The following is a 15,348-nucleotide window of genomic DNA, read 5'->3' as shown; positions in this document are numbered from 1 at the left end:
AAGGGCCAATGACTCCTCTACAAGAGATTTTGTACATCTTCAAGATGTTTAACTAAATTCTAGCTCAGTAGCAGATTGCAAATAAGATGGTTAGATTTGATGCTCCATGCATATATATTCCTTTAACATCATCTCACATGCACCTGCCTGCTAATGGAGCCCTTCATTCTCTGGTGATGACTAATTACCATACCACACAGCAGGCAATTTAAGAAATGTATAGTTCTTTGTATGGGTTGGCAGACTTGTGTAATTGAAACATCCCTTTGTACTTTTTATTTACTTACTGGATTCAGGAATGAAAATTTTATCAGCCTTGAAAATTGCTAGAAGAAATAAGTCTGGAAAGAGACATCTCTGATCATGTATGGTCAAGTATAACGACACTGTTTACTTTCGGGTCAAAGCTGTAGTTATCAGAGAACCAGTAAAATATAAATACAATATCCCTGATTGTATCCCAGCACTGAGCATAGTGGTCATAAACAACTGTAGACAAAATTACCATTTTATATTTTATATTTTTTTCTGGTTGTGAAATAAAATTTTTCTTTTTCCAGTAGCATAAACAACATCCATGCTCAGACCATCTGTGAACATGTCTTAAACCAAGAAGATACTCCAGCCAGGCCCATCCAACTACTCGACTCATTCCCTCTGCATAGAGCATATATGTGGATGTAAGATATTGGGATGCAAACACATAGTCCAAAAAACTGGGATTAACACTATTACCCTCAAATATTTTTAGTTGCTGCTGATCAGGAATTATTTTAACTGGCAATTAACAACTAGCTAACTCATTTCCATTTCAAATATGATTAAGTGATTTAAAGCTGTACCCAAGTTAATCCAGACTTTCTAGAGCACCAAGTCTCTTATATGAACATGGCACCTTCAGTGGCAACAACCTCCACTATGTGCACAGCTAATGATAGGAAAATGTTTTCCGTTTTCCCGTGTGTTTTGTTGGGTCAAATCTGTTGTTTATTGAAGTTGCCATGTTAGTGATGTTAAGGAAGAAAAATCACATAATGGTGTATTTTTGACAGTAAATATGACTGAAAAATATGTATGATTAAGTTTACATTGATGTGGGGACACACACCTCTTCTAATAATGGGACCATTAATTTTGTTTAAAATAGATATTCAAATTTGACTATTTATTTAAATCTGTGTTTAACAGAATCAGAGTACCTGTCCAGGAAATTCCAGAAGTTCTTTTCTCTGTAGTTTTATTGTGCTACCTAGAAAGTCATAACAACAACAAAAAAGTCTTCGTTTACTTTGTGATTTATGGTTTACATTATTTACACTTAAAAGATGATTTATAGAATCTGCCTGTAAACTGGAAATTGAAGAAATGTGAGCTTTTGTGAGCCTAATGGCTCTTGATAGATTTCCAGTTGTAACACATATTTGCTTTCAGTTTTGTGCAGGTTACTGTATAGCATGCCCTTTAGCACACATGTCCAGAACAGAAATAACACTGAATTTCATGGTCACAGAGCCAAGCTGAGTGAAATCTCACTGCAAGGTACATTAGCACCATAATTTATGGGTATTAAAATTAATCATTTTCTTCTACTTTTCCTTTAGATATGTAGGATATGAAAGGCTTCTGGAAAAAAAAGGAGTTGTAATAATATGTTTGGGGTTCTACAGCTGAAGCATCTTTATATTTTTTCCTGATGAAATATTTGCTGCTTTCAATCACCTGGGGGACATTATCTTGATGAAGCCACTGAAATATGCTCCATCAGTCTCAAAGGGTTTTCCTAGCCTACTTTTCACCCTCTTCTTGCCAATTAAGCTGCCACATTATGTATGATAGTGAGGGTCACTTGTTTTTTCCAAGTGTTATTCTGAATTGGTGAAGATGACAGCAGCATACTGGTCTAGTGAATAATTAGAGTGTCTTAAACTCCCAAATCCCCACCTTGCACTGCCACATAGTAACTATTTTTAAGCTCAGCTCCTGTCTTCTAGGAGGCTACATGCATTTTTGCCAGAAAAACTCACTGTGGTATTCTGTGCTGCATGCCTATATTTTATACTAAAGACCTACCAGATAAAATAACTAGAGAGATGATGTTGAAAAATAGGAAACATTTGAAGTAAAAGAATATGCAACACAAGGCTTGCCTCTACAGAGTAAGATGCAACATTGCTCTAGGACCTCGTAGCATTATTTACGCTGTATCTCCTAAATATAAATTGGCAATCCTTCAGGTTTTGAATTTGCATACATCAGTTTAAACATGGTAAAAAGCCAATTCTTCTTAATGCTTTAAAACCATAAAGTAGTATTCTAATAATCCTAAAGCAGTAGTCTCCACTGCACTCAGAGTTTTATACCCAATGACAATTATTTGTTATTTTTTCAAATAACCATCCCAGAATTTCTGCAGAGCAGTTTTGCCCCTGCACAACCTCAGAACAAAGTGGAAGCAGAGAACAGCACAGGTCAGTACGTCTCCTGCAGTGAAAGACCTTTATGAACCTTAACCAGCCTTTCCTCCAAAAGGGAGACAAATATCCTAAATGCTCAGGTTTAATCCACTGCCCAAAATATTTAACAAAAAGGATTAAATGAAGAATTACTGACACTGAGTGAAGATTTTAGTGAAATAGCAGAGATGTTTCAGCTTAGCCAGCTTCCCTCACATAGCTATTAACAACGATCACCAAAACAAAGGAGAAAATGGTAGAGTAACAAAGGGATGAATAGTGACCTTCCTCCCTCTTTTGCCTCATTTTTCAAGTTGGAGCAATGATGCATCCTGTGCCCAAACTCCTTAATTGATCTCTCATTCTGTACAGAGCGTGAGATTAGATTTGCAATGTAGATCAAACATGTAAAACCAAAATAAAAAATATTAGCCACCAGGAAGTACTCCAGTAGCTACCAGTCATCTTTCTCTTTTAAAATGTAGCCACAGAAGTATAACTTCCCCCAACCCACCCTCTTCCTTGTTATGCTCTCTTCCTGAATATCAATTCAAGATAAAATGTAAGTTAATTATTGTTGGTTTACCCAGCTCTGACATAATAACATCCCATATACTGAGAGGATCGCTGGACTCTTATCTCAAATATAAGAAAATACCAATAATTTAATGGAGTAGTTCTTCTGGAGTGGATGCAGCCTGTGATTTGCTAACCAAGAGGCAAGAAACTTGTGCTAAGGCAGAGAACTGCAGGTCCCACTTGTCTTATGCCTTGGGTCATCACGATCTTTCAGCAACAAGAAATCACCTTCTTCTTGGCTCTACTGCAAGCAGGGTTATTTGTTACTTGCAAAAATTGCTGGAAGTGGAAAACAGATGGCTGATTTCACAAACAGAGAGATTCTGGGCATCTGACAGCAGAATTGCAACTTAAACCACGGTCTATGCCAGTTTCAAGCTATTGAGGGTTGCATGGACTCACCCAGCCCCAAATATGTAGACAAAAAGATCCTCTTAGCCTGTAGAATATAGCATACCTTATATTTTAGTGACTTTGCCCTTTCCCCTAGTACATGAAAATTTTTCAACTCAACATCCTTCCAATACGAAAATTTCAGCACTGGTTTCTATGTGTGAGTTTACCTTCTCTAGATAGCATCTCAGCTGGCAATTATGTTTTTGTTTCTTTCTCTTTTGTTTAATAAAATTTGAAAAAAATAAATGTGGCTACAATACTAAAACAGAGTGCAGGCAAAAAAACCCCACCCAAACCCTACAAACCCATATCAATGTTCATATGCTGGGTCTTTAAGATATTCTGAAATGGCATAGCAAGGGCAGTAGCAAGCAGGTAAGTTAGATATAATGTTTATTTTAGAGTTAGTGATAAATCACTGTGAGATAATAATGGGAGCATATGTCTCCAACAGCTTTTCAGAAAAGGTGTTCTATTCTAAACATAAACTAGTGGACTAAAGAGATAGTGAAGATTTATTTCCTCTTTCTTGGCAGAAATAGATTTCTTTCCTTAGCATATTAATGATGATATATTAAAAATGTTTACAAAATACCATCACTTGAAATTATGAAATGAATGTAATTAGATTGCCTACAAGCCCTTAGGGCTGTGAACACCAGCTTAAGCATTAGTGAGACAGATTGCAAGCCAGGATTCGAGTTGTTTCCCTCATGCTGAGGAGAAATGGAAACAGTAGTGCAACTGAGAGCTGTACCACTGCATGAAGTGTAAATCTGGAATATGGCAGGGAAGAAAACGTCCAGCAAAAGCGAGCACCAACCTAAAAACTCATCCCCATGAAGAGCATTGGTAACTTGCATCCCTGACCAAGGTTATCCTGGAGAACATCCACTATCATCTATTTGCTAAACAAAATTTGGCAGCCGTGCATATTTCAAACATATTAAACACACATACAGTTGGAGTAATAAATCTGTAAAAAGAAGGGTAGGATGTGCCAAGAACAGGAAGCTCCAAGTTTAAAATTGAGTTTGGTTTGGGGTTTTTTTTGGTATATACTCCTCTCAGTAAGTAATTTTCTTTATATTCTTCAAGTTTAAGTTGATGAAAATAAAGCTTATGAACCTGTGCTTCAGAGTCATCATGCAGCTTAAACAACTGATGCTCAAGCAGTTCTTTAAACATAGTCTCAGTCTTTCCAAAGATTTCCTAAAAGTGTTCTGCATTTCCAAAGAAGAATATTTTAGAAGCATCCAAAATTAACTGAGTTTTGATTTCCCTTTTCCAACTTGCCTATCTGCCTATACAGGATAAAGGCAATTTCCTGAATGCAATAACAACACCAGGCTGAAACTCTGAAAAATCCTTATGGCAATAATTACTTCGTTAAGGACTTGTCCTAGGTCTTGGGAAACATCCAGTGAGATTGGAGTTTCATATAAAAATTAGGTATGATAATGTAATGGAAGATTCTGTAACATACATATCCCAAAAGGGATTTGAATATGAATAAATTGTCAGTAAGAAGTTATAACTCTATAAAATCCCTATGGCAATGCATGGACTCATATGGTGAAGAGAAATAAAAGCCATGCTGAGAAGTTACCTTGCTTCTTGGAAATTATCCACCCAGTGAAATTTGGGGGTTGTGTAAAAGGTGTGTAAGAAAATGTAATTAAATGTAGTATAATGGATTACTCTATTACATGTTATAGGCTGAACAAGGGTCACATTTGCAGTGCAATGTGAATTTTCAGTTTCATATAGTAAGTCCCGACATAGATGAGCAGCTGAGTACTGCAGACAAACTCTCTAAACAGGAGCATACACTCCTACAGGAGTTACATTGTGTACCACAGGCTTTTCTACGCCCAGTACACATCAAGCAGGAAACACCTTCCTATGCATTTTTGAGAGGGTGCAAAACTCTACCCTTTCTCCCCTCGGGCCGCAGAGCTGTGTCCCTGGGCTGTCTTCTCCCATCATTCAGGGACACCAATAAAATGGGGTTATAGCAAGTTTGTGACAACTGCTGAGATACAGAAGACACATGACATTCTACATCCATCTGGCCAGCATAGTTCCCACCTGAAACTATTCATTACTGCAAAGCAGAGCATCTAAACAGAAGCACTGAACTTCACATGAAAAATTGCACACCAAATCAGAGTTTCTGTATTAGATGTGCTACTACAGACAGCCAGAAGACAAAAGCAGAATATTTCACCAGAGTCCAAAAACAAATTAGCGAATCTGAAATGTTCCCTCACAACCTGCATCACCAGTGTCTTACCTTATCCTGCTCCGTTTGGATGCACAAGAAATCCTTCCAGCATGTATCAGAGGGTCATCTAACTCAGCAGCCAAGTCCAGAACGTAGTTTCTTTGTGCTACTTGCTGCCACCTTCCTGAAATATTTTTACACTTAGTTAAAGCCTGCCTCAAAACCTGCAGCTCTCAGAACTGAGAGAGATAGGTGTACTGAGAGAAGTCCCAAAAGATACTTTCCAACTAGCATGGACACTTGCCACAGCACCCAGGGGAGGGCTTTTGCTGAAGAATTAATGCATCAGTCTAGAGTTAGTGAAAATGGAGCTGAATTAACATTAGTATTTAGAGGATTTCTCATGTAAACAGCAAAACTACAGGATGAGGGAGTCACTTTGCTGCTTTGTTAAATCAGTATTCCCTTTGAATCACTGTTTAAAATCCATCTTACTTTCCTGTACCTTTGTGGATTGCAGGAGCACTACACACTTTAACCATGGCACTGCATTTATTTTCTGTTACAGCAACGGTACCTTGTTGTCCGATATTCTCGTAAAAGAGTAAATTTCTGTCATCTATATAACTAACCTCAATGTGGCTAGAGAGAACTAAAAAGAACAGGAAAAAAAGTATCAGATTACTAGCAGAAGTTTAAAAACAAGCAAACAAAAACCTTACCAGTTTTAGTTCTTTGTAACTAAAGCATTCTCAGACTCTCCCAGGCATGTTAGAAACACTTAAAAGCACTTCCCAGATATCCAAGAAGTGTAAATTTTCTCTCCTATAAACTTAGCACTAAAGAAATGGAGCAGAAAAAGCTTGACATTACACTTTCTAATCATTTTTTTCTTACTTTAATATGAGGAGCACTTACCCCACTAAGTTCTCAAACATGAGTTTCTTGAGTTACTATTTCCTATTTGAGTTTATTTCAAGGACTGAATCCAAGGTGGTGAGTCTGGTTTCAGGTGTCAGCTCTTAACCTGTAATTAAGAGGATTAAGGTTGTAACTTCATCTCCATGGAACTTGTACAAAATCTCAATGCATCTGGTTTCAGAGAACAATCTCAAACAGCCATGCTTGCCACTTAGTACAGGTCCTGAGCCCTAATCACACTAAAACCAGATGGATGTGCACGCTCTGACCTGATAAGGTGGTCTGGCTGACTGAGACAGGAGAAGGCCACAGTGCTATGGCCTCTGAGATAGAGCAGTGGAAACAGTTTGTATTGAACAAACTGGGAAAATGTATTTGTTTAGCTGCTCCAACATGGAAGGAGATCCTCTTGCAACAACACAAATCTATCTAGTTTCAGATCAAGCAACTCTTCATTTCTGTATCATGCTCTTTTGAGGGAAGTAAGGACACTCACTCAGGGTACCACCACTTGACCATGTGCTTTCCTCAGGTGACTGTTTCCTGCAATTCATGTTTTCCTGGGCATAACAATTCAGCTTTGGCAACTGTGGAGTTTCAGGGCTCAACCCTAGGGCTCATCCCTAGGGTAGCTCAGTCCAATATATGCTGCCTCTTGTTGGAAGTTCTTCACTTTCCATCTTTGTACATCAGGATGTGTTCAGCCATCTCTTGTACCCTCCTAGAAAGGCAAGAGGGCTGGGCTGATCCAGGGCTCTTGGCAGCTCAGCTGCTGTTAGTCTCCTTTGCTCTACTTGGAAATTCATGCCTCTTTGTGCTTTGGAGTACTCAGAATTAGAATATCAAGTGAGATGTGGAACCACCAGACAATAGTTATCTCCTGCTGTGTATGGAATGGAGTAGCAGCAGAAAATACTGAAAGCAGGTCATCTTAGAATAACCTTACTGTTATGGTTTGATGCTTTCCTGGGAAATATTTAATTCTTGCATTCCAACAATGCAACCTAACTTAATCTCCAGTGAGAACTTTGTATCTCCTGATTTACAGGATTAACAACAAAAAAAAAAGGAGAGCTCTTCCTCCATTTTGAGAGTTTCAAATGAAAACATGGCCAGTCAGAAGTATCAGAGGACTTAAAAGTACCACAGAGCAGAGTGTTTCAGTTCACCTGGAAAATCTATTTTAAGAAATAAAATAATTTACAAGAGCATAAAAAAATACCCTCCCCCCCAAGGGAGGGACATGAATTACAGTTACAACATATTTATATCCAAATTTGAAGGATCCATATAGAGGAGCTCTGTAAGCAGACATCTGTATTTCCTAGCCTTTTGATACATATGTTTGATCAGAGTTGTCTCTTTTCTCGTTTTGTGTTCCAATGCTCCTCTGAGGCTACTCATGTACCAGACTGGCTTGAAGTGGTACATCTGTTCCTTCATTATGCTCTGCTCAGGTCTTTAAATACCTGGAGCAAACCCCAGACTCCAGATTTACCTGCTATTTTAATATAGCTGAACTATCTTTTCTCTACTTGGCAGTCACTGTTATTGCACAGGCTGTATAGTTGAAGATCATAAATTTTTCTTTGTGCCCAATAAATGCATTCTTTCAATAGGCTAATGCTTGTATCCTGCAATTATTCCAAACAGGTGGGCACTCTGACACTTGCCATTAGCCAGCCCACAACACACAAATGTATTGATCAAGGCAAAGATGCACTTCTGACTTGTGCTAATCAATGTATCAGTTCTCCAAGGGTTTTTACAGTGTAATGAGCAGGAAATATATATACCACTGCTAAGTTTCTCTCTCTTCAGGGAGTAACTGAGTGCACTTATAGAAGAGCTGATGTACTGATTCGCAGTAAAGTGAAATGACATCTCCAAATAAAAATTTAATCTTAAGTATGTATGTAAAGTTTTGAGGAAGACTGATGGGAAAACTTGCAAAGTTTGCAGAATTATAGGACTTAATATACAGCTATGGACCTCCTATGCAATTGTACTTTTTACTGTGAACTTTCCGAAGTTAACCAGAGTTCAACCTGCTTTTAGACCCCCTCTCCTCAAAGAAGCCAAATGATGCCTCAGGAAGTGGTTTTTTTTAATGAGGAATTAGTAACTTCTCTTCCCAATAAATGTGCTCTTGAGCTCTTAGCTTTCAGAGGTGATATTCTCAAACTCTGTATTAGTGACTGATCTTTAATTTACCACACTTTGCCTTCAGTATTGGTAGCGCAGCTCTGTGTTAACAGTGTCAAGCAACAGTCACACATTGTCTGTTTATTTACTAAAACGAACAAGTCAGTTCTCTGCACACAGTCATGAAACCAAAGCTTGCTGAAGACTGGCATTGTAATCACACTGCATTCAAATTTACAGTTAAGATTGAAGACCTCTTATTCACATTAGATTTGTTAAGCTTCTCTCCACTGGTTCTTTCATTCAATGTTCAGAGAATTACACAACTTATCTCCAGTCAGTGGCGTGATTTGTCACCTTCAGTAAAGTTTGATGTGCTGTTTCTGGAAAAGCAGCAGATAAAGGGCTTTAATAAGCGGCACTCAGAATTCTGAGTCAGTGCAAACCAGCATAGACTCTGGGGGAGGTCATGAAGAGTGTCTAAGGTTACCTAAGGTTTAAGTAGCACAGCAAAAAATGGCATAGAGGGAAAAAAATCTGCTAAGAACTTTTGTTTACAGTGAACCACTTAACCTGAAATAGATGATAAAAAGTATACTGCAAGAAATCCCTGCAGTTTTTACTGTAGTCTCATATTCTGCTCATAATGACAGGATGGGAAATCAGTAACTCTCTTTTTTCTGGATCTTAAAGTCCATACACCAAATACACTCATTGGGTTCTTAAGTATCTCTGAACCAATGGTAACCACACCAGACATTTTTATAAAGTCTTTTGATACCTGCATGCTTATACCAGTTTTATGTAAAAACATAACAACACTATCACTAGCTGACCCATTTCTCATGGCCTACTCTTTTCAGGGGGCAAAACTCCTTCTGAGAGGCACAAAAGGAACCTAGGAATTCTTAATCTCAAAATTGAATGTGTAATCCACCAGCACAGCATGAGTCATATATTTTAATGCCTAGTGTACACAGGCATAAGTGTACAACTGCAAGCAGTTAATGGGTTTACTCTTTTAATGGAAGAAGTCGGCAGCTAATCTGAGGGCCTGGAGTTCAAGCACTACCCATGACCCAACTTAAATTATTGTTTTATTAAGCAAAGACTTAAACATGATTGATATAGTGTAAGCTATTTAATCTGCCATTATAGAATGATTAGCATTCATCCATCTGTTCTATAATCAAAGATGTTAATAAAGTTATGAAGATAATAGTATAACAAGTGTTTTTACTAATCCCAAGTTGTTGGGATAGTTCTCATCTGGGAGCAGTGAGGGACACAGCAGGGGTAAGAGTCCATCTCTATTAGGAGTGATTAGCACAACTTTAAGCTATAATTGCTTGGGTACATTGACACAGGAGACTGCTACCCAGCCATTAAATATCCTTAAGAGGATGATCTTTTGTACCAAAAGGTCCAGCAGTTTTTCTGACTTTCTGACAGTTGGGAAGTTTATCTCCACCAAGTGCCTAAAGGGTGACTCACACATACAAAATACTCCAGAGGTGGCTGACAATTTGGAAAAAAAAAAAAAATAAAAGGTTGATACAACATCTTTCATATCATATTTCTCTAAGGGGATGCCCAGCAGTTATGTGGCATGAAGGTTTTACTGAGCTGAAGGCACCTTGTGCAGCCTACTGCACAGTCACCCTGGAGAATCAAGGGCAGCCCTGGCTGTTTGGCATTGCCACTGGCAAATCAGCTTGAAATAAATCTGTGGAAAACATGTGACATCTCAAGGGAATGTCTTCCTCCCTTGAGTCTGAAAACCATGGTATACAGCCACAGCATGCCATTCTTGGGTGCCTGCCAGGAGGAGCTCCAGGCAGGAAAGGTCTGGCAGCTCATGGGTATCTACTGATAAAGCAGCAAAACAGTGACACCTCATCCCTCCCACAGGGATGCTCGTGCTCTCTCTTCCTCAGCCATGTCATCCTTGCAGTTAGTTTGCCTAAACATTCATAAAAAGTACGCCAAGGTCTAGAACTCAGGAAATCCCTCTTTTCACCACACAGATACACAAATAAAGGATTCGAAAGGTAGAACTGGTATCTTAAGATATCAAGAATTGCATTTGCAAGACTGTGAGTTTGCAGAAAGTTGTCAACACAATGTGCAGACAAAAGGGTTTTGACAATCTTTTCTGGATACTGAGTTTAATGCCCAGTTTTGATTTCTGAGAAGAGCTGAAGATGCACCCAAAGGTGCTACTGCAATTTAGCCAAACTATCAAATGAAGAAAACACCCCTCAGAGGGCTTGGAAGCTCTAAATAATCATGTCTTTGTAAGTGATCCACCTTAACAATCACATTCCACACATTTTGATTTCCTTAAAACTCTAGTTTCTGGTGAACTGGATGGACCTTCTTCTCATTTTCCATTTAAATTTTAAATTGGCCTGAAATTAGTATTTTTCTATTTAGCACAATTTTTAAATGGAATATTATTTCTCTTTTTTTTTGCTATATGCAAAGCTGGAATCATATATCTTCCTCAGCTTTATTATTAGTAGGCTAGACAAACCTTGTGCACCTGGAGCTCACCCATGTTCTGAAATATAACCTGCAGAAACATAGAGGGAGCCCTGAACATTTACATCTTCATACATCTCTTGCATTTGTGGCTTAAATTTGTACATGCTAACTGATTGGAGTTCTCTCACTTCATCTGATGTTTCTGATGGAATTCCAGATTACATCTAGAGTTCTTTTTAATGTTGCATTTAATTTTATTTCCCTAAGTTCTGACTATATAATAGTCCAGCCATGTTCCAAACCATCAGTGCCTTCAAAATTTTCAAATGTGATGCAAATTAATACATCTGTTTTGTGTGGAGGTAGTCATCAAAATATTTTTAAGCCCTTTGTATTTGATCAGCCTTTGAACCAGTACCCTCTTTCCAAGAACTTTCCCTTTCAGCTCTGCTAAATATCTACTCTTTAGCCAGTTTCTTGCTCATATTATTATTTTTCCAATGCTTTGTTGGCATTTCTGAGGCACTTTACCAAAACCTTAGCTGAACTGCTGCTTCAAAACCTTTTACTCACAGTGCCACATTCTACTTTTTAGGCTTTTTACCTTCAGGGTTCTCAACTTTTCATAAGACTGTATTCTACTTCTTATGCATTAACCACCAGAACTGAAGGAGAATGAAAAGGCAACAAAAGCACACTCATCCAGGAAAAAGAAAAAAAAGTCAGGAAATATTTATTCTTTCTTCAAAATTATGAAGATTTTAGAACTTAAATACAAATGCTCAAAGTAAAATGTAGAAATAAGGAAAAATAAATAAGATATAAAATTAAGACATGTAAAATAGAAATATTAAATCTAGAGTCATCCAGAAACTTTTCCAGTGCCTTTCCAAAATTGCTTCCCTCTGTTCATGTCCTTATAGACATTAATGAGTTTCAAACTTTTTATTCAATGTTCCTAAGGAAGAACTGAACAGAAGCTGAGCCAGGACTACAGTTAGTTTTGACATCTTATTTACTCAATAGTGAGATAACTTTCAAAGATAAAATATCTGTTTTAGTTTTCCTTCTGAATAAGTAAGTTTTGTGGGTTTTTTCCTACTTACCTCCTTTCCTGTTTGCAAGCTGCATCCATAAATGCCACAATGAAGGTTTATCTCATGGGCAGAGAATCAACGTTCATGTGTTTACCTACAAAGGGAAAAATAAAGGGGAATTGGTTTACTGTCTTTTCTCACCAACTGTGGAATCAGCAAATAGGCCTTACTTTATCAAAAAGTCAAGTATATTTAGAATTGCATACTTAGCTTAGTTTACATTTTAAGTCACACTGGTAACTGTTTTGCTACATTTGGAAAGCATCTCTAAGCTGCAGGTTCTTGACATAATTGTAAAAATTAAGCCTTTCTATTTGTAAACAAGTAAAACCGGACAACTGCAATATAAGCAAAATATTTCCCTCTTTTTCCTTCCCTACAAAGAATAGCAAGTACTCAGATCTGCATATGTATCAAAGAAATAAACGTCCATGGATTGAAGTGAATGCAAGAGAGGGGGTAATATGACACCTAGTTCAGATTAAACAAAAATGCTGCTGTGGTACAGTGTTGTTTCTACTGCTTTGACTGCTATAGAAAAGACTTGTTTAAGAGGAAAAGGTGCTATATGCCATAAAACTGCAAAGCCATCCTACACTGCCTTTGCAAGCAGGTGGTAATGTCAATCACTAGGTCTATACACAAAATCTGCCATGAATTGTCTCTGCAGTTAGATGTTGTTGCTTCAGCAAAATGAAGATTTGTAACACACTACATCAGGTCTAACTTAAACTCTGTACCTCCTTGTAGAAATAACCCGACACAGGAGTGTAGCCTGCATTCTGTATCACCCCTGCTAAAGCTTTCTGAAGGTCTTATCCATTTGCCTCATCGCAAAAATCATGAAATGTCAAGTGTTCTCTGTGTCTCCGTGCACTGAGTTACGGTCTGGATTAGAGCCTGAATCCAGAAGATGATAAGTAGTCTCATTGCTGCCCTGTTTAGACAGTGTGAGATTGAGACCTTTTGTTTCAGCCCTTCCATAAAACACAGAAATAAATGGAGCAGTTTATTCTGCAAAGATCCTTGAATTCCCAGAGCTTTCTGCATCATCCCTGGGGTAAGTATCACACCTACTCCCTGCAGTAATGTTCCAGCCTTAAAGATTTGGGCTGAGCTGGAGCAGTTAAGACTCACAGACCTTTTCAGTGTTCGTGAGTCAGTCAAGGTGGCAACTTAATACCTTTTCTAAAAAGCCAGCTGGCCAGGTAAAATGCCTATATACTGACAAACCAGAGTACTGTGGCCTCCTAAAAATCAAATTACACTCTTAACAGTGATCAGGAGCATATGATTAATTGTAAACTTGAGGTTTACAAAACAGTCAATGGTAGATATTGGTAGTCAACCTGTTCCCATTTCTTGATCTTTCAGCAGAAGAACTTCCCATTGCAGTGCATTATAATATGGGAAATAAATGTAATCCCTCTATCAAGACAGCTGCATAAACATGTCAGAACCACTCTGAACAGGAAAAATTGCTAAGCAGGTCACATTATAAAAACTAAATATGGGACCAAAACACTGAACACTTTGCAGAGTTTTCACTTCATTTTATGAAAGAGATTAACTGGATTCAAGGTGGGCTTGCAGACAGGCTATTGTAAATTGGACCAGAAATCATCAGCCACCTACAGTCTGAATTTGACCCCATTATATTAAACAAAGAGCCCTGAGAAATAATTGAGCTGGGAGCTGCACAACAGCCTAAACCCCTGCTGGCCGACAGTGTCCAGCAGAGAATAAATGAACCCACCACTAATGGTAGTCAACAGCTTCTTCAGAAGACTGAACTTATCAGCCTCTAAAGAAAAAACATTATTCTGCATAGTCCTTAAACAACCAACACGATGTAGAAAGCTGGCCAAATTCTCAGCTCCTGTAGATTGCTAAAGCTCTTCTGAAATCAAAAGACCATTGAGAATTTAGATTTTGACCTTGTCGATTTTCCTTACCAAAACTAGTATGTGAAAAGAGTAACAAACAAGCTCCAACATTTTTCTGTGTGTAGGACCTCGCATTGATAGATAGGAGGATCTCTCAGCAGTCTGGGTGACAGAGTCCCAGAAGCACTGATGCACGATTATCATACGTTATCATGCACATGGGCTGACTGAACAGGTGTGCTCCTCCCCAGGTGAACGTGTAGGTCTCTAATGTGCCAATAGCTCATCAGAAAACAGTCACAGGCTCTGAAGTTGGTTCTTCCCCAGTGATGGCAACTGTTGGAGAGATGGAGGCAAGATGAGGTTTTTTTCACTTTTGCATTTTTAACATAGTTGAGCATTAGGTAGTTCCTGTTCTAGAATAAATAGTGTAGATTCCCTGCTATGTGTTTTACAGGCATAATAAGGAGTACTGTGAATCCACAAACATAAACTTGTTGGTGACTTTCTGGCAGTGGTCACTGTTATCAGCTATAGTTGGTGACATTCATGCTGCAAGTTAATGAAATAAAAACAAGCTTCATACCTAAATTAGTTGGAATACAAAGCCCAGCGGAGCTGTGGAGAAAAGAGAATTAAATAAGCCATGCCCCACTTAAACTCCCCAGCATACTATGATTTCTCTCTGAACCTGCCACCTCTAAAAAAATGTTTCTGTTTTTTGCAGAAGTCAAAGGAGCAGGTAATTAGACCAGAACCTGAAGGTTCTTCCCCAAGCCAGGCCTGACCTGATGCTTCCATGGTACTCAGGCAGCTTCCCCTGGGGCAGGACAGGCACAGAGCCTGGGTGACACTGCTCTCTGCTGAGCTCTTGGCTACAAACAGGGCAAATCCTTCTGTCTAGTCACATACAATGGTGGGGAGGAGGTTCTCCCTTCCCACCTGGGGCAGTTTCAAGCTTCACTCATTCCTCCACAGAGGCCTGAGCTGTCTGCAGGGCTTGGCTTTTACTGGTTTTATACTGGGCAAGAGAGTGGCCAACACAGAAATCGTAGCTAATCCATAGAAAGAGCTTGTACTTGCTGGGAGTGTCTTGCATTTTGTGAGAAACTTGGTTTATATTTAAACTCTCACAGTGAACGTGTTTTATTTGACAA

At 38.5% G+C, this 15,348-nt stretch overlaps 1 long non-coding RNA gene across 1 annotated transcript in view; it reads right to left on the bottom strand.

The window, feature by feature from the left end:
* Positions 1 to 15,348, bottom strand: part of LOC106855455 (uncharacterized) — a 125,936-nt gene that overhangs the window by 32,698 nt on the left and 77,890 nt on the right. Inside the window, exons 17-20 of the long non-coding RNA XR_015804823.1 lie at positions 14,261 to 14,527; positions 12,315 to 12,399; positions 6,574 to 6,682; positions 5,725 to 5,839 (exon numbers count right to left, since the gene is read on the bottom strand). This is a non-coding gene — a long non-coding RNA (uncharacterized LOC106855455). The remainder of the gene's footprint in view (positions 1 to 5,724; positions 5,840 to 6,573; positions 6,683 to 12,314; positions 12,400 to 14,260; positions 14,528 to 15,348) is intronic.

The sequence above is a fragment of the Sturnus vulgaris genome, chromosome 7 (genome assembly GCF_052056855.1).
Source record: "Sturnus vulgaris isolate bStuVul1 chromosome 7, bStuVul1.hap1, whole genome shotgun sequence".
In the NCBI taxonomy this organism is placed as follows: Eukaryota; Metazoa; Chordata; class Aves; order Passeriformes; family Sturnidae; genus Sturnus; species Sturnus vulgaris.
The sequence above is the reverse complement of the archived record's forward strand: the minus strand, read 5'-3'. Positions and strand labels throughout refer to the sequence as shown.